The sequence below is a fragment of the Phalangium opilio genome, unplaced genomic scaffold (assembly GCF_054372755.1).
Source record: "Phalangium opilio isolate 3A_F unplaced genomic scaffold, DU_Popi_V2 ptg001662l_1, whole genome shotgun sequence".
NCBI lineage: Eukaryota > Metazoa > Arthropoda > Arachnida > Opiliones > Phalangiidae > Phalangium > Phalangium opilio.
The window spans coordinates 667,529-684,357 of NW_028324260.1; the positions used below are offsets into that span (position 1 = coordinate 667,529).

At 45.2% G+C, this 16,829-nt stretch overlaps 21 non-coding genes across 21 annotated transcripts; all 21 read left to right on the forward strand.

Annotated features, from left to right (window-relative positions):
• Positions 1–387: 387 nt before the first annotated feature.
• TRNAS-GCU (transfer RNA serine (anticodon GCU)) lies at positions 388–469 on the forward strand. The gene has a single exon. It is a non-coding gene; the product is annotated as a tRNA-Ser (tRNA).
• A 205-nt stretch (positions 470–674) lies between these two features.
• TRNAS-GCU (transfer RNA serine (anticodon GCU)) lies at positions 675–756 on the forward strand. The gene has a single exon. It is a non-coding gene; the product is annotated as a tRNA-Ser (tRNA).
• A 3,984-nt stretch (positions 757–4,740) lies between these two features.
• On the forward strand, positions 4,741–4,822 carry TRNAS-GCU (transfer RNA serine (anticodon GCU)). The gene has a single exon. It is a non-coding gene; the product is annotated as a tRNA-Ser (tRNA).
• A 205-nt stretch (positions 4,823–5,027) lies between these two features.
• Positions 5,028–5,109, forward strand: TRNAS-GCU (transfer RNA serine (anticodon GCU)). Its single transcript has one exon. It is a non-coding gene; the product is annotated as a tRNA-Ser (tRNA).
• Positions 5,110–6,573: 1,464 nt separating this feature from the next.
• On the forward strand, positions 6,574–6,655 carry TRNAS-GCU (transfer RNA serine (anticodon GCU)). The gene has a single exon. It is a non-coding gene; the product is annotated as a tRNA-Ser (tRNA).
• A 205-nt stretch (positions 6,656–6,860) lies between these two features.
• On the forward strand, positions 6,861–6,942 carry TRNAS-GCU (transfer RNA serine (anticodon GCU)). Its single transcript has one exon. It is a non-coding gene; the product is annotated as a tRNA-Ser (tRNA).
• Positions 6,943–7,147: 205 nt separating this feature from the next.
• On the forward strand, positions 7,148–7,229 carry TRNAS-GCU (transfer RNA serine (anticodon GCU)). Its single transcript has one exon. It is a non-coding gene; the product is annotated as a tRNA-Ser (tRNA).
• A 205-nt stretch (positions 7,230–7,434) lies between these two features.
• Positions 7,435–7,516, forward strand: TRNAS-GCU (transfer RNA serine (anticodon GCU)). Its single transcript has one exon. It is a non-coding gene; the product is annotated as a tRNA-Ser (tRNA).
• Positions 7,517–7,721: 205 nt separating this feature from the next.
• Positions 7,722–7,803, forward strand: TRNAS-GCU (transfer RNA serine (anticodon GCU)). Its single transcript has one exon. It is a non-coding gene; the product is annotated as a tRNA-Ser (tRNA).
• A 205-nt stretch (positions 7,804–8,008) lies between these two features.
• Positions 8,009–8,090, forward strand: TRNAS-GCU (transfer RNA serine (anticodon GCU)). The gene has a single exon. It is a non-coding gene; the product is annotated as a tRNA-Ser (tRNA).
• A 205-nt stretch (positions 8,091–8,295) lies between these two features.
• On the forward strand, positions 8,296–8,377 carry TRNAS-GCU (transfer RNA serine (anticodon GCU)). Its single transcript has one exon. It is a non-coding gene; the product is annotated as a tRNA-Ser (tRNA).
• A 205-nt stretch (positions 8,378–8,582) lies between these two features.
• TRNAS-GCU (transfer RNA serine (anticodon GCU)) lies at positions 8,583–8,664 on the forward strand. The gene has a single exon. It is a non-coding gene; the product is annotated as a tRNA-Ser (tRNA).
• Positions 8,665–8,869: 205 nt separating this feature from the next.
• On the forward strand, positions 8,870–8,951 carry TRNAS-GCU (transfer RNA serine (anticodon GCU)). Its single transcript has one exon. It is a non-coding gene; the product is annotated as a tRNA-Ser (tRNA).
• A 484-nt stretch (positions 8,952–9,435) lies between these two features.
• On the forward strand, positions 9,436–9,517 carry TRNAS-GCU (transfer RNA serine (anticodon GCU)). The gene has a single exon. It is a non-coding gene; the product is annotated as a tRNA-Ser (tRNA).
• A 763-nt stretch (positions 9,518–10,280) lies between these two features.
• Positions 10,281–10,362, forward strand: TRNAS-GCU (transfer RNA serine (anticodon GCU)). Its single transcript has one exon. It is a non-coding gene; the product is annotated as a tRNA-Ser (tRNA).
• Positions 10,363–10,567: 205 nt separating this feature from the next.
• On the forward strand, positions 10,568–10,649 carry TRNAS-GCU (transfer RNA serine (anticodon GCU)). The gene has a single exon. It is a non-coding gene; the product is annotated as a tRNA-Ser (tRNA).
• A 1,042-nt stretch (positions 10,650–11,691) lies between these two features.
• On the forward strand, positions 11,692–11,773 carry TRNAS-GCU (transfer RNA serine (anticodon GCU)). The gene has a single exon. It is a non-coding gene; the product is annotated as a tRNA-Ser (tRNA).
• Positions 11,774–12,536: 763 nt separating this feature from the next.
• Positions 12,537–12,618, forward strand: TRNAS-GCU (transfer RNA serine (anticodon GCU)). The gene has a single exon. It is a non-coding gene; the product is annotated as a tRNA-Ser (tRNA).
• A 205-nt stretch (positions 12,619–12,823) lies between these two features.
• Positions 12,824–12,905, forward strand: TRNAS-GCU (transfer RNA serine (anticodon GCU)). The gene has a single exon. It is a non-coding gene; the product is annotated as a tRNA-Ser (tRNA).
• Positions 12,906–13,110: 205 nt separating this feature from the next.
• TRNAS-GCU (transfer RNA serine (anticodon GCU)) lies at positions 13,111–13,192 on the forward strand. The gene has a single exon. It is a non-coding gene; the product is annotated as a tRNA-Ser (tRNA).
• Positions 13,193–14,234: 1,042 nt separating this feature from the next.
• On the forward strand, positions 14,235–14,316 carry TRNAS-GCU (transfer RNA serine (anticodon GCU)). Its single transcript has one exon. It is a non-coding gene; the product is annotated as a tRNA-Ser (tRNA).
• Positions 14,317–16,829: the final 2,513 nt, after the last annotated feature.

The window sequence follows — 16,829 nt, forward strand, 5'->3', positions numbered from 1 at the left end:
TATACATTTTGCACTAAACACGCGAGTTCGAATCTCGCCTCCGTCGTTTTAACCGGATTGTTTTAATCACAAATTCAGGCAAAATAATTAAACCCGTTTTAAATCGAGGACGGGGTGGTTAAGGCGATGGACTGCTAATCCATTGGGCTCTGCCCGCGCGAGTTCGAATCTCGCCTCCGTCGTTTTATCCGTTTTGTTTTGAACACAAATGCAGACAAAATGATTTAACTCGTTTAAATCGCGGAAGGAATGGCCGAGTGGTTAAGGCGATGGATTGCTGATACATTAAGCCCTAAAAACGCGAGTTCGAATCTCGCCTCCGTCGTTTTAACCGGATTGTTTTAATCACAAATTCAGGCAAAATATTTAAACCAGTTCTAAATCGAGGACGGGGTGGCCGAGTGGTTAAGGCGATGGACTGCTAATCCATTGGGCTCTGCCCGCGCGAGTTCGAATCTCGCCTCCGTCGTTTTATCCGTTTTGTTTTGAACACCAATGCAGTCAAAATGATTAAACTCGGTTTAATCGCGGAAGGGATGGCCGAATGGTTAAGGCGATGGATTGCTAATACATTGGGCCCTAAACACGCGAGTTCGAATCTCGCCTCCGTCGTTTTAACCGGATTGTTTTAATCACAAATTCAGGCAAAATATTTAAACCAGTTTTAAATCGAGGACGGGGTGGCCGAGTGGTTACGGCGATGGACTGCTAATCCATTGGGCTCTGCCCGCGCGAGTTCGAATCTCGCCTCTGTCGTTTTATCCGTTTTGTTTTGAACTTAAATGCAGTCAAAATGATTTAACTCGTTTAAATCGCGGAAGGGATGGCCGATTGGTTAAGGCGATGGATTGCTAATACATTAGGCCCGCGCGAGTTCGAATCTCGCCTCCGTCGTTTTATCCGTTTTGTTTTGAACACAAATGCAGTCAAAATGATTTAACTCGTTTAAATCGCGGAAGGGATGGCCGAGTGGTTAAGGCGATGGATTGCTAATACATTAGGCCCTAAACACGCGAGTTCAAATCTCGCCTCCGTCTTTTTATCCGTTTTGTTTTGAACACAAATGCAGTCAAAATGATTTAACTCGTTTAAATCGCGGAAGGGATGGCCGAATGGTTAAGGCGATGGATTGCTAATACATTTTGCTCTAAACACGCGAGTTCGAATCTCGCCTCCGTCGTTTTAACCGGATTGTTTTAATCACAAATTCAGGCAAAATAATTAAACCCGTTTTAAATCGAGGACGGGGTGGTTAAGGCGATGGACTGCTAATCCATTGGGCTCTGCCCGCGCGAGTTCGAATCTCGCCTCCGTCGTTTTATCCGTTTTGTTTTGAACACAAATGCAGTCAAAATTATTTAACTCGTTTAAATCGCGGAAGGAATGGCCGAGTATTTAAGGCGATGGATTGCTAATACATTGGGCCCTAAACACGCGAGTTCGAATCTCGCCTCCGTCGTTTTAACCGGATTGTTTTAATCACAAATTCAGGCAAAATAATTAAACCAATTTTAAATCGAGGACGGGGTGGTTAAGGCGATGGACTGCTAATCCATTGGGCTCTGCCCGCGCGAGTTCGAATCTCGCCTCTGTCGTTTTATCCGTTTTGTTTTGAACACAAATGCAGTCAAAATGATTTAACTCGTTTAAATCGCGGAAGGGATGGCCCAGTATTTAAGGCGATGGATTGCTAATACATTGGGCCCTAAACACGCGAGTTCGAATCTCGCCTCCGTCGTTTTAACCGGATTGTTTTAATCACAAATTCAGGCAAAATAATTAAACCAATTTTAAATCGAGGACGGGGTGGTTAAGGCGGTGGACTGCTAATCCATTGGGCTCTGCCCGCGCGAGTTCGAATCTCGCCTCCGTCGTTTTATCCGTTTTGTTTTGAACACAAATGCAGTCAAAATGATTTAACTCGTTTAAATCGCGGAAGGGATGGCCGAGTGGTTAAGGCGATGGATTGCTAATACATTAGGCCCTAAACACGCGAGTTCAAATCTCGCCTCCGTCGTTTTATCCGTTTTGTTTTGAACACAAATGCAGTCAAAATGATTTAACTCGTTTAAATCGCGGAAGGGATGGCCGAATGGTTAAGGCGATGGATTGCTTATACATTTTGCACTAAACACGCGAGTTCGAATCTCGCCTCCGTCGTTTTAACCGGATTGTTTTAATCACAAATTCAGGCAAAATAATTAAACCCGTTTTAAATCGAGGACGGGGTGGTTAAGGCGATGGACTGCTAATCCATTGGGCTCTGCCCGCGCGAGTTCGAATCTCGCCTCCGTCGTTTTATCCGTTTTGTTTTGAACACAAATGCAGTCAAAATGATTTAACTCGTTTAAATCGCGGAAGGAATGGCCGAGTATTTAAGGCGATGGATTGCTACTACATTGGGCCCTAAACACGCGAGTTCGAATCTCGCCTCCGTCGTTTTAACCGGATTGTTTTAATCACAAATTCAGGCAAAATAATTAAACCAATTTTAAATCGAGGACGGGGTGGTTAAGGCGATGGACTGCTAATCTATTGGGCTCTGCCCGCGCGAGTTCGAATCTCGCCTCCGTCGTTTTATCCGTTTTGTTTTGAACACAAATGCAGTCAAAATGATTTAACTCGTTTAAATCGCGGAAGGGATGGCCCAGTATTTAAGGCGATGGATTGCTAATACATTGGACCCTAAACACGCCAGTTCGAATCTCGCCTCCGTCGTTTTAACCGGATTGTTTTAATCACAAATTCAGGCAAAATAATTAAACCAATTTTAAATCGAGGACGGGGTGGTTAAGGCGGTGGACTGCTAATCCATTGGGCTCTGCCCGCGCGAGTTCGAATCTCGCCTCCGTCGTTTTATCCGTTTTGTTTTGAACACAAATGCAGTCAAAATGATTTAACTCGTTTAAACCGCGGAAGGGATGGCCGAGTGGTTAAGGCGATGGATTGCTAATACATTAGGCCCTAAACACGCGAGTTCAAATCTCGCCTCCGTCGTTTTAACCGGATTGTTTTAATCACAAATTCAGGCAAAATAATTAAACCAATTTTAAATCGAGGACGGGGTGGTTAAGGCGGTGGACTGCTAATCCATTGGGCTCTGCCCGCGCGAGTTCGAATCTCGCCTCCGTCGTTTTATCCGTTTTGTTTTGAACACAATTGCAGTCAAAATGATTTAACTCGTTTAAATCGCGGAAGGGATGGCCCAGTATTTAAGGCGATGGATTGCTAATACATTGGGCCCTAAACACGCGAGTTCGAATCTCGCCTCCGTCGTTTTAACCGGATTGTTTTAATCACAAATTCAGGCAAAATAATTAAACCAATTTTAAATCGAGGACGGGGTGGTTAAGGCGGTGGACTGCTAATCCATTGGGCTCTGCCCGCGCGAGTTCAAATCTCGCCTCCGTCGTTTTATCCGTTTTGTTTTGAACACAAATGCAGTCAAAATGATTTAACTCGTTTAAATTGCGGAAGGGATGGCCGAGTGGTTAAGGCGATGGATTGCTAATACATTAGGCCCTAAACACGCGAGTTCAAATCTCGCCTCCGTCGTTTTATCCGTTTTGTTTTGAACACAAATGCAGTCAAAATGATTTAACTCGTTTAAATCGCGGAAGGGATGGCCGAGTGGTTAAGGCGATGGATTGCTAATACATTAGGCCCTAAACACGCGAGTTCAAATCTCGCCTCCGTCGTTTTATCCGTTTTATTTTGAACACAAATGCAGTCAAAATGATTTAACTCGTTTAAATCGCGGAAGGGATGGCCGAATGGTTAAGGCGATGGATTGCTAATACATTTTGCTCTAAACACGCGAGTTCGAATCTCGCCTCCGTCGTTTTAACCGGATTGTTTTAATCACAAATTCAGGCAAAATAATTAAACCCCTTTTAAATCGAGGACGGGGTGGTTAAGGCGATGGACTGCTAATCCATTGGGCTCTGCCCGCGCGAGTTCGAATCTCGCCTCCGTCGTTTTATCCGTTTTGTTTTGAACACAAATGCAGTCAAAATTATTTAACTCGTTTAAATCGCGGAAGGAATGGCCGAGTATTTAAGGCGATGGATTGCTAATACATTGGGCCCTAAACACGCGAGTTCGAATCTCGCCTCCGTCGTTTTAACCGGATTGTTTTAATCACAAATTCAGGCAAAATAATTAAACCAATTTTAAATCGAGGACGGGGTGGTTAAGGCGATGGACTGCTAATCCATTGGGCTCTGCCCGCGCGAGTTCGAATCTCGCCTCCGTCGTTTTATCCGTTTTGTTTTGAACACAAATGCAGTCAAAATGATTTAACTCGTTTAAATCGCGGAAGGGGTGGCCGAGTATTTAAGGCGATGGATTGCTAATACATTGGGCCCTAAACACGCGAGTTCGAATCTCGCCTCCGTCGTTTTAACCGGATTGTTTTAATCACAAATTCAGGCAAAATAATTAAACCAATTTTAAATCGAGGACGGGGTGTTTAAGGCCATGGACTGCTAATCCATTGGGCTCTGCCCGCGCGAGTTCGAATCTCTCCTCCGTCGTTTTATCCGTTTTGTTTTGAACAGAAATGCAGTCAAAATGATTTAACTCGTTTAAATCGCGGAAGGGATGGCCGAGTGGTTAAGCCGATGGATTGCTGATACATTGGGCCCTAAACACGCGAGTTCGAATCTCGCCTCCGTCGTTTTAACCGGATTGTTTTAATCACAAATTCAGGCAAAATATTTAAACCAGTTCTAAATCGAGGACGGGGTGGCCGAGTGGTTAAGGCGATGGACTGCTAATCCATTGGGCTCTGCCCGCGCGAGTTCGAATCTCGCCTCCGTCGTTTTATCCGTTTTGTTTTGAACACCAATGCAGGCAAAATGATTAAACTCGGTTTAATCGCGGAAGGGATGGCCGAATGGTTAAGGCGATGGATTGCTAATACATTGGGCCCTAAACACGCGAGTTCGAATCTCGCCTCCGTCGTTTTAACCGGATTGTTTTAATCCCAAATTCAGGCAAAATATTTAAACCAGTTTTAAATCGAGGACGGGGTGGCCGAGTGGTTACGGCGATGGACTGCTAATCCATTGGGCTCTGCCCGCGCGAGTTCGAATCTCGCCTCCGTCGTTTTATCCGTTTTGTTTTGAACACAAATGCAGTCAAAATAATTTAACTCGTTTAAAATGCGGAAGGGATGGCCTAGTGGTTAAGGCGATGAATTGCTGATACATTGGGCCCTAAACACGCGAGTTCTAATCTCGCCTTCGTCGTTTTAACCGGATTGTTTTAATCACAAATTCAGGCAAAATAATTAAACCAATTTTAAATCGAGGACGGGGTGGTTAAGGCGATGGACTGCTAATCCATTGGGCTCAGCCCGTGCGAGTTCGAATCTCGCCTCCGTCGTTTTATCCGTTTTGTTTTGAACACAAATGCAGTCAAAATGATTTAACTCGTTTAAATCGCGGAAGGGATGGCCCAGTATTTAAGGCGATGGATTGCTAATACATTGGGCCCTAAACACGCGAGTTCGAATCTCGCCTCCGTCGTTTTAACCGGATTGTTTTAATCACAAATTCAGGCAAAATAATTAAACCAATTTTAAATCGAGGACGGGGTGGTTAAGGCGGTGGACTGCTAATCCATTGGGCTCTGCCCGCGCGAGTTCGAATCTCGCCTCCGTCGTTTTATCCGTTTTGTTTTGAACACAAATGCAGTCAAAATGATTTAACTCGTTTAAATCGCGGAAGGGATGGCCGAGTGGTTAAGGCGATGGATTGCTAATACATTAGGCCCTAAACACGCGAGTTCAAATCTCGCCTCCGTCGTTATATCCGTTTTGTTTTGAACACAAATGCAGTCAAAATGATTTAACTCGTTTAAATCGCGGAAGGGATGGCCGAATGGTTAAGGCGATGGATTGCTAATACATTTTGCACTAAACACGCGAGTTCGAATCTCGCCTCCGTCGTTTTAACTGGATTATTTTAATCACAAATTCAGGCAAAATAATTAAACCCGTTTTAAATCGAGGACGGGGTGGTTAAGGCGATGGACTGCTAATCCATTGGGCTCTGCCCGCGCGAGTTCGAATCTCGCCTCCGTCGTTTTATCCGTTTTGTTTTGAACACAAATGCAGTCAAAATGATTTAACTCGTTTAAATCGCGGAAGGGGTGGCCGAGTATTTAAGGCGATGGATTGCTAATACATTGGGCCCTAAACACGCGAGTTCGAATCTCGCCTCCGTCGTTTTAACCGGATTGTTTTAATCACAAATTCAGGCAAAATAATTAAACCAATTTTAAATCGAGGACGGGGTGTTTAAGGCCATGGACTGCTAATCCATTGGGCTCTGCCCGCGCGAGTTCGAATCTCTCCTCCGTCGTTTTATCCGTTTTGTTTTGAACACAAATGCAGTCAAAATGATTTAACTCGTTTAAATCGCGGAAGGGATGGCCGAGTGGTTAAGCCGATGGATTGCTGATACATTGGGCCCTAAACACGCGAGTTCGAATCTCGCCTCCGTCGTTTTAACCGGATTGTTTTAATCACAAATTCAGGCAAAATATTTAAACCAGTTTTAAATCGAGGACGGGGTGGCCGAGTGGTTAAGGCGATGGACTGCTAATCCATTGGGCTCTGCCCGCGCGAGTTCGAATCTCGCCTCCGTCGTTTTATCCGTTTTGTTTTGAACACCAATGCAGGCAAAATGATTAAACTCGGTTTAATCGCGAAAGGGATGGCCGAATGGTTAAGGCGATGGATTGCTAATACATTGGGCCCTAAACACGCGAGTTCGAATCTCGCCTCCGTCGTTTTATTCGGATTGTTTTAATCCCAAATTCAGGCAAAATATTTAAACCAGTTTTAAATCGAGGACGGGGTGGCCGAGTGGTTACGGCGATGGACTGCTAATCCATTGGGCTCTGCCCGCGCGAGTTCGAATCTCGCCTCCGTCGTTTTATCCGTTTTGTTTTGAACACAAATGCAGTCAAAATAATTTAACTCGTTTAAAATGCGGAAGGGATGGCCTAGTGGTTAAGGCGATGAATTGCTGATACATTGGGCCCTAAACACGCGAGTTCTAATCTCGCCTTCGTAGTTTTAACCGGATTGTTCTAATCACAAATTCAGTCAAAATATTTAAACCAGTTCTAAATCGGGGACGGGGTGGCCGAGTGGTTAAGGCGATGGACTGCTAATCCATTGGGCTCTGCCCGCGCGAGTTCGAATCTCGCCTCCGTCGTTTTATCCGTTTTGTTTTGAACACCAATGCAGGCAAAATGATTAAACTCGGTTTAATCGCGGAAGGGATGGCCGAATGGTTAAGGCGATGGATTGCTAATACATTGGGCCCTAAACACGCGAGTTCGAATCTCGCCTCCGTCGTTTTAACCGGATTGTTTTAATCACAAATTCAGGCAAAATATTTAAACCAGTTTTAAATCGAGGACGGGGTGGCCGAGTGGTTACGGCGATGGACTGCTAATCCATTGGGCTCTGCCCGCGCGAGTTCGAATCTCGCCTCCGTCGTTTTATCCGTTTTGTTTTGAACACCAATGCAGTCAAAATGATTAAACTCGGTTTAATCGCGGAAGGGATGGCCGAATGGTTAAGGCGATGGATTGCTAATACATTGGGCCCTAAACACGCGAGTTCGAATCTCGCCTCCGTCGTTTTAACCGGATTGTTTTAATCCCAAATTCAGGCAAAATATTTAAACCAGTTTTAAATCGAGGACGGGGTGGCCGAGTGGTTACGGCGATGGACTGCTAATCCATTGGGCTCTGCCCGCGCGATTTCGAATCTCGCCTCCGTCGTTTTATCCGTTTTGTTTTGAACACAAATGCAGTCAAAATAATTTAAATCGTTTAAAACGCGGAAGGGATGGCCTAGTGGTTAAGGCGATGAATTGCTGATACATTGGGCCCTAAACACGCGAGTTCTAATCTCGCCTTCGTCGTTTTAACCGGATTGTTCTAATCACAAATTCAGTCAAAATATTTAAACCAGTTCTAAATCGGGGACGGGGTGGCCGAGTGGTTAAGGCGATGGACTGCTAATCCATTGGGCTCTGTCCGCGCGAGTTCGAATCTCGCCTCCGTCGTTTTGTCCGTTTTGTTTTGAACACAAATGCAGTCAAAATGATTTAGCTCGTTGAAATCGCGGAAGGGATGGCCGAGTGGTTAAGGCGATGGATTGCTAATACATTAGGCCCTAAACACGCGAGTTCGAATCTCGCTTCCGTCGTTTTATCCGGATTGTTTTAATCACAAATTCAGGCAAAATATTTGAACCAGTTTTAAATCGAGGACGGGGTGGCCGAGTGGTTACGGCGATGGACTGCTAATCCATTGGGCTCTGCCCACGCGAGTTCGAATCTCGCCTCCGTCGTTTTATCCGTTTTGTTTTGAACACAAATGCAGTCAAAATGATTTAACTCGTTTAAATCGCGGAAGGGATGGCCGAGTGGTTAAGGCGATGGATTGCTGATACATTGGGCCCTAAACACGCGAGTTCGAATCTCGCCTCCGTCGTTTTAAGCGGATTGTTTTAATCACAAATTCAGGCAAAATATTTAAACCAGTTTTAAATCGAGGACGGGGTGGCCGAGTGGTTACGGCGATGGACTGCTAATCCATTGGGCTCTGCCCGCGCGAGTTCGATTCTCGCCTCCGTCGTTTTATCCGTTTTGTTTTGAACACCAATGCAGTCAAAATTATTAAACTCGGTTTAATCGCGGAAGGGATGGCCGAATGGTTAAGGCGATGGATTGCTAATACATTGGGCCCTAAACACGCGAGTTCGAATCTCGCCTTCGTCGTTTTAACCGGATTGTTCTAATCACAAATTCAGTCAAAATATTTAAACCAGTTCTAAATCGGGGACGGGGTGGCCAAGTGGTTAAGGCGATGGACTGCTAATCCATTGGGCTCTGCCCGCGCGAGTTCGAATCTCGCCTCCGTCGTTTTATCCGTTTTGTTTTGAACACAAATGCAGTCAAAATGATTTAGCTCGTTGAAATCGCGGAAGGGATGGCCGAGTGGTTAAGGCGATGGATTGCTAATACATTAGGCCCTAAACACGCGAGTTCGTATCTCGCTTCCGTCGTTTTAACCGGATTGTTTTAATCACAAATTCAGGCAAAATAATTAAACCCGTTTTAAATCGAGGACGGGGTGTTTAAGGCGATGGACTGCTAATCCATTGGGCTCTGCCCGCACGAATTCGAATCTCGCCTCCGTCGTTTTATCCGTTTTGTTTTGAACACAAATGCAGTCAAAATGATTTAACTCGTTTAAATCGCGGAAGGGATGGCCGAGTGGTTAAGGCGATGGATTGCTAATACATTGGGCCTTAAACACGCGAGTTCGAATCTCGCCTCCGTCGTTTTAACCGGATTGTTCTAATCACAAATTCAGTCAAAATATTTAAACCAGTTCTAAATCGGGGACGGGGTGGCCGAGTGGTTAAGGCGATGGACTGCTAATCCATTGGGCTCTGCCCGCGCGAGTTCGAATCTCGCCTCCGTCGTTTTATCCGTTTTGTTTTGAACACAAATGCAGTCAAAATGATTTAGCTCGTTGAAATCGCGGAAGGGATGGCCGAGTGGTTAAGGCGATGGATTGCTAATACATTAGGCCCTAAACACGCGAGTTCGAATCTCGCTTCCGTCGTTTTAACCGGATTGTTTTAATCACAAATTCAGGCAAAATAATTAAACCAGTTTTAAATCGAGGACGGGGTGGTTAAGGCGATGGACTGCTAATCCATTGGGCTCTGCCCGCGCGAGTTCGAATCTCGCCTCCGTCGTTTTATCCGTTTTGTCTTGAACACAAATGCAGTCAAAATGATTTAACTCGCTTAAATCGCGGAAGGGATGGCCGAGTGGTTAAGGCGATGGATTGCTAATACATTGGGCCATAAACACGCGAGTTCGAATCTCGCTTCCGTCGTTTTAACCGGATTGTTTTAATCACAAATTCAGGCAAAATAATTAAACCAGTTTTAAATCGAGGACGGGGTGGTTAAGGCGATGGACTGCTAATCCATTGGGCTCTGCCCGCGCGAGTTCGAATCTCGCCTCCGTCGTTTTATCCGTTTTGTTTTGAACACAAATGCAGTCAAAATGATTTAACTCGTTTAAATCGCGGAAGGGATGGCCGAGTGGTTAAGGCGATGGATTGCTGATACATTGGGCCCTAAACACGCGAGTTCGAATCTCGCCTCCGTCGTTTTAACCGGATTGTTTTAATCACAAATTCAGGCAAAATATTTAAACCAGTTCTAAATCGAGGACGGGGTGGCCGAGTGGTTAAGGCGATGGACTGCTAATCCATTGGGCTCTGCCCGCGCGAGTTCGAATCTCGCCTCCGTCGTTTTATCCGTTTTGTTTTGAACACCAATGCAGTCAAAATGATTAAACTCGGTTTAATCGCGGAAGGGATGGCCGAATGGTTAAGGCGATGGATTGCTAATACATTGGGCCCTAAACACGCGAGTTCGAATCTCGCCTCCGTCGTTTTAACCGGATTGTTTTAATCACAAATTCAGGCAAAATATTTAAACCAGTTTTAGATCGAGGACGGGGTGGCCGAGTGGTTACGGCGATGGACTGCTAATCCATTGGGCTTTGCCCGCGCGAGTTCGAATCTCGCCTCCGTCGTTTTATCCGTTTTGTTTTGAACACCAATGCAGTCAAAATGATAAAACTCGGTTTAATCGCGGAAGGGATGGCCGAGTGGTTAAGGCTATGGATTGCTAATACATTAGGCCCTAAACACGCGAGTTCGAAGCTCGCATCCGTCGTTTTAACCGGATTGTTTTAATCACAAATTCAGGCAAAATAATTAAACCCGTTTTAAATCGAGGACGTAGTGTTTAAGGCGATGGACTGCTAATCCATTGGGCTCTGCCCGCGCGAGTTCGAATCTCGCCTCCGTCGTTTTATCCGTTTGGTTTTGAACAAAAATGCAGTCAAAATGATTTAACTCGTTTTAATCGCGGAAGGGATGGCCGAGTGGTTAAGGCGATGGATTGCTAATACGTTGGGCCTTAAACACGCGAGTTCGAATCTCGCCTTCGTCGTTTTAACCGGATTGTTTTAATCACAAATTCAGGCAAAATAATTAAACCCGTTTTAAATCGAGGACGGGTTGTTTAAGGCGATGGACTGCTAATCCATTGGGCTCTGCCCGCGCGAGTTCGAATCTCGCCTCCGTCGTTTTATCCGTTTTGTTTTGAACACAAATGCAGTCAAAATGATTTAACTCTCTTAAATCGCGGAAGGGATGGCCGAGTGGTTAAGGCGATGGATTGCCAATACATTGGGCCATAAACACGCGAGTTCGAATCTCGCCTCCGTCGTTTTAACCGGATTGTTTTAATCACAAATTCAGGCAAAATAATTAAACCAGTTTTAAATCGAGGACGGGGTGTTTAAGGCGATGGACTGCTAATCCATTGGGCTCTGCCCGCGCGAGTTCGAATCTCGCCTCCGTCGTTTTATCCGTTTTGTTTTGAACACAAATGCAGTCAAAATGATTTAACTCTCTTAAATCGCGGAAGGAATGGCCGAGTGGTTAAGGCGATGGATTGCTAATACATTGGGCCATAAACACGCGAGTTCGAATCTCGCCTCGGTCGTTTTAACCGGATTGTTTTAATCACAAATTCAGGCAAAATATTTAAACCAGTTCTAAATCGAGGACGGGGTGGCCGAGTGGTTAAGGCGATGGACTGCTAATCCATTGGGCTCTGCCCGCGCGAGTTCGAATCTCGCCTCCGTCGTTTTATCCGTTTTGTTTTGAACACAAATGCAGTCAAAATGATTTAACTCGTTTAAATCGCGGAAGGGATGGCCGAGTGGTTAAGGCGATGGATTGCTGATACATTGGGCCCTAAACACGCGAGTTCGAATCTCTCCTCCGTCGTTTTAACCGGATTGTTTTAATCACAAATTCAGGCAAAATAATTAAACCCGTTTTAAATCGAGGACGGGGTGTTTAAGGCGATGGACTGCTAATCCATTGGGCTCTGCCCGCGCGAGTTCGAATCTCGCCTCCGTCGTTTTATCCGTTTTGTTTTGAACACAAATGCAGTCAAAATGATTTAACTCTCTTAAATCGCGGAAGGGATGGCCGAGTGGTTAAGGCGATGGATTGCCAATACATTGGGCCATAAACACGCGAGTTCGAATCTCGCCTCCGTCGTTTTAACCGGATTGTTTTAATCACAAATTCAGGCAAAATAATTAAACCAGTTTTAAATCGAGGACGGGGTGTTTAAGGCGATGGACTGCTAATCCATTGGGCTCTGCCCGCGCGAGTTCGAATCTCGCCTCCGTCGTTTTATCCGTTTTGTTTTGAACACAAATGCAGTCAAAATGATTTAACTCTCTTAAATCGCGGAAGGAATGGCCGAGTGGTTAAGGCGATGGATTGCTAATACATTGGGCCATAAACACGCGAGTTCGAATCTCGCCTCCGTCGTTTTAACCGGATTGTTTTAATCACAAATTCAGGCAAAATATTTAAACCAGTTCTAAATCGAGGACGGGGTGGCCGAGTGGTTAAGGCGATGGACTGCTAATCCATTGGGCTCTGCCCGCGCGAGTTCGAATCTCGCCTCCGTCGTTTTATCCGTTTTGTTTTGAACACAAATGCAGTCAAAATGATTTAACTCGTTTAAATCGCGGAAGGGATGGCCGAGTGGTTAAGGCGATGGATTGCTGATACATTGGGCCCTAAACACGCGAGTTCGAATCTCTCCTCCGTCGTTTTAACCGGATTGTTTTAATCACAAATTCAGGCAAAATATTTAAACCAGTTCTAAATCGAGGACGGGGTGGCCGAGTGGTTAAGGCGATGGACTGCTAATCCATTGGGCTCTGCCCGCGCGAGTTCTAATCTCGCCTCCGTCGTTTTATCCGTTTTGTTTTGAACACCAATGCAGTCAAAATGATTAAACTCGGTTTAATCGCGGAAGGGATGGCCGAATGGTTAAGGCGATGGATTGCTAATACATTGGGCCCTAAACACGCGAGTTCGAATCTCGCCTCCGTCGTTTTAACCGGATTGTTTTAATCACAAATTCAGGCAAAATATTTAAACCAGTTTTAGATCGAGGACGGGGTGGCCGAGTGGTTACGGCGATGGACTGCTAATCCATTGGGCTTTGCCCGCGCGAGTTCGAATCTCGCCTCCGTCGTTTTATCCGTTTTGTTTTGAACACCAATGCAGTCAAAATGATAAAACTCGGTTTAATCGCGGAAGGGATGGCCGAGTGGTTAAGGCTATGGATTGCTAATACATTAGGCCCTAAACACGCGAGTTCGAATCTCGCATCCGTCGTTTTAACCGGATTGTTTTAATCACAAATTCAGGCAAAATAATTAAACCCGTTTTAAATCGAGGACGTAGTGTTTAAGGCGATGGACTGCTAATCCATTGGGCTCTGCCCGCGCGAGTTCGAATCTCGCCTCCGTCGTTTTATCCGTTTTGTTTTGAACACCAATGCAGTCAAAATGATAAAACTCGGTTTAATCGCGGAAGGGATGGCCGAGTGGTTAAGGCTATGGATTGCTAATACATTAGGCCCTAAACACGCGAGTTCGAATCTCGCTTCCGTCGTTTTAACCGGATTGTTTTAATCACAAATTCAGGCAAAATAATTAAACCAGTTTTAAATCGAGGACGGGGTGGTTAAGGCGATGGACTGCTAATCCATTGGGCTCTGCCCGCGCGAGTTCGAATCTCGCCTCCGTCGTTTTATCCGTTTTGTTTTGAACACAAATGCAGTCAAAATGATTTAACTCGCTTAAATCGCGGAAGGGATGGCCGAGTGGTTAAGGCGATGGATTGCTAATACATTGGGCCATAAACACGCGAGTTCGAATCTCGCCTCCGTCGTTTTAACCGGATTGTTTTAATCACAAATTCAGGCAAAATAATTAAACCAGTTTTAAATCGAGGACGGGGTGGTTAAGGCGATGGACTGCTAATCCATTGGGCTCTGCCCGCGCGAGTTCGAATCTCGCCTCCGTCGTTTTATCCGTTTTGTTTTGAACACAAATGCAGTCAAAATGATTTAACTCGTTTAAATCGCGGAAGGGATGGCCGAGTGGTTAAATCGATGGATTGCTGATACATTGGGCCCTAAACACGCGAGTTCGAATCTCGCCTCCGTCGTTTTAACCGGATTGTTTTAATCACAAATTCAGGCAAAATATTTAAACCAGTTCTAAATCGAGGACGGGGTGGCCGAGTGGTTAAGGCGATGGACTGCTAATCCATTGGGCTCTGCCCGCGCGAGTTCGAATCTCGCCTCCGTCGTTTTATCCGTTTTGTTTTGAACACAAATGCAGTCAAAATGATTTAACTCGTTTAAATCGCGGAAGGGATGACCCAGTATTTAAGGCGATGGATTGCTAATACATTGGGCCCTAAACACGCGAGTTCGAATCTCGCCTCCGTCGTTTTAACCGGATTGTTTTAATCACAAATTCAGGCAAAATAATTAAACCAATTTTAAATCGAGGACGGGGTGGTTAAGGCGGTGGACTGCTAATCCATTGGGCTCTGCCCGCGCGAGTTCGAATCTCGCCTCCGTCGTTTTATCCGTTTTGTTTTGAACACAAATGCAGTAAAAATGATTTAACTCGTTTAAATCGCGGAAGGAATGGCCGAGTATTTAAGGCGATGGATTGCTAATACATTGGGCCCTAAACACGCGAGTTCGAATCTCGCCTCCGTCGTTTTAACCGGATTGTTTTAATCACAAATTCAGGCAAAATAATTAAACCCGTTTTAAATCGAGGACGGGGTGGTTAAGGCGATGGACTGCTAATCCATTGGGCTCTGCCCGCGCGAGTTCGAATCTCGCCTCCGTCGTTTTATCCGTTTTGTTTTGAACACAAATGCAGTCAAAATGGTTTAACTCGTTTAAATCGCGGAAGGAATGGCCGTGTATTTAAGGCGATGGATTGCTAATACATTGGGCCCTAAACACGCGAGTTCGAATCTCGCCTCCGTCGTTTTAACCGGATTGTTTTAATCACAAATTCAGGCAAAATAATTAAACCAATTTTAAATCGAGGACGGGGTGGTTAAGGCGATGGACTGCTAATCCATTGGGCTCTGCCCGCGCGAGTTCGAATCTCGCCTCCGTCGTTTTATCCGTTTTGTTTTGAACACAAATGCAGTCAAAATGATTTAACTCGTTTAAATCGCGGAAGGGATGGCCCAGTATTTAAGGCGATGGATTGCTAATACATTGGGCCCTAAACACGCGAGTTCGAATCTCGCCTCCGTCGTTTTAACCGGATTGTTTTAATCACAAATTCAGGCAAAATAATTAAACCAATTTTAAATCGAGGACGGGGTGGTTAAGGCGGTGGACTGCTAATCCATTGGGCTCTGCCCGCGCGAGTTCGAATCTCGCCTCCGTCGTTTTATCCGTTTTGTTTTGAACACAAATGCAGTCAAAATGATTTAACTCGTTTAAATCGCGGAAGGGATGGCCCAGTATTTAAGGCGATGGATTGCTAATACATTGGGCCCTAAACACGCGAGTTCGAATCTCGCCTCCGTCGTTTTAACCGGATTGTTTTAATCACAAATTCAGGCAAAATAATTAAACCAATTTTAAATCGAGGACGGGGTGGTTAAGGCGGTGGACTGCTAATCCATTGGGCTCTGCCCGCGCGAGTTCGAATCTCGCCTCCGTCGTTTTATCCGTTTTGTTTTGAACACAAATGCAGTCAAAATGATTTAACTCGTTTAAATCGCGGAAGGGATGACCCAGTATTTAAGGCGATGGATTGCTAATACATTGGGCCCTAAACACGCGAGTTCGAATCTCGCCTCCGTCGTTTTAACCGGATTGTTTTAATCACAAATTCAGGCAAAATAATTAAACCAATTTTAAATCGAGGACGGGGTGGTTAAGGCGGTGGACTGCTAATCCATTGGGCTCTGCCCGCGCGAGTTCGAATCTCGCCTCCGTCGTTTTATCCGTTTTGTTTTGAACACAAATGCAGTAAAAATGATTTAACTCGTTTAAATCGCGGAAGGGATGGCCGAGTGGTTAAGGCGATGGATTGCTAATACATTTTGCTCTAAACACGCGAGTTCGAATCTCGCCTCCGTCGTTTTAACCGGATTGTTTTAATCACAAATTCAGGCAAAATAATTAAACCCGTTTTAAATCGAGGACGGGGTGGTTAAGGCGATGGACTGCTAATCCATTGGGCTCTGCCCGCGCGAGTTCGAATCTCGCCTCCGTCGTTTTATCCGTTTTGTTTTGAACACAAATGCAGTCAAAATGATTTAACTCGTTTAAATCGTGGAAGGAATGGCCGAGTATTTAAGGCGATGGATTGCTTATACATTGGGCCCTAAACACCCGAGTTCGAATCTCGCCTCCGTCGTTTTAACCGGATTGTTTTAATCACAAATTCAGGCAAAATATTTAAACCAATTTTAAATCGAGGACGGGGTGGTTAAGGCGATGGACTGCTAATCCATTGGGCTCTGCCCGCGCGAGTTCGAATCTCGCCTCCGTCGTTTTATCCGTTTTGTTTTGAACACAAATGCAGTCAAAATGATTTAACTCGTTTAAATCGCGGAAGGGATGGCCCAGTATTTAAAGCGATGGATTGCTAATACATTGGGCCCTAAACACGCGAGTTCGAATCTCGCCTCCGTCGTTTTAACCGGATTGTTTTAATCACAAATTCAGGCAAAATAATTAAACCAATTTTAAATCGAGGACGGGGTGGTTAAGGCGGTGGACTGCTAATCCATTGGGCTCTGCCCGCGCGAGTTCGAATCTCGCCTCCGTCGTT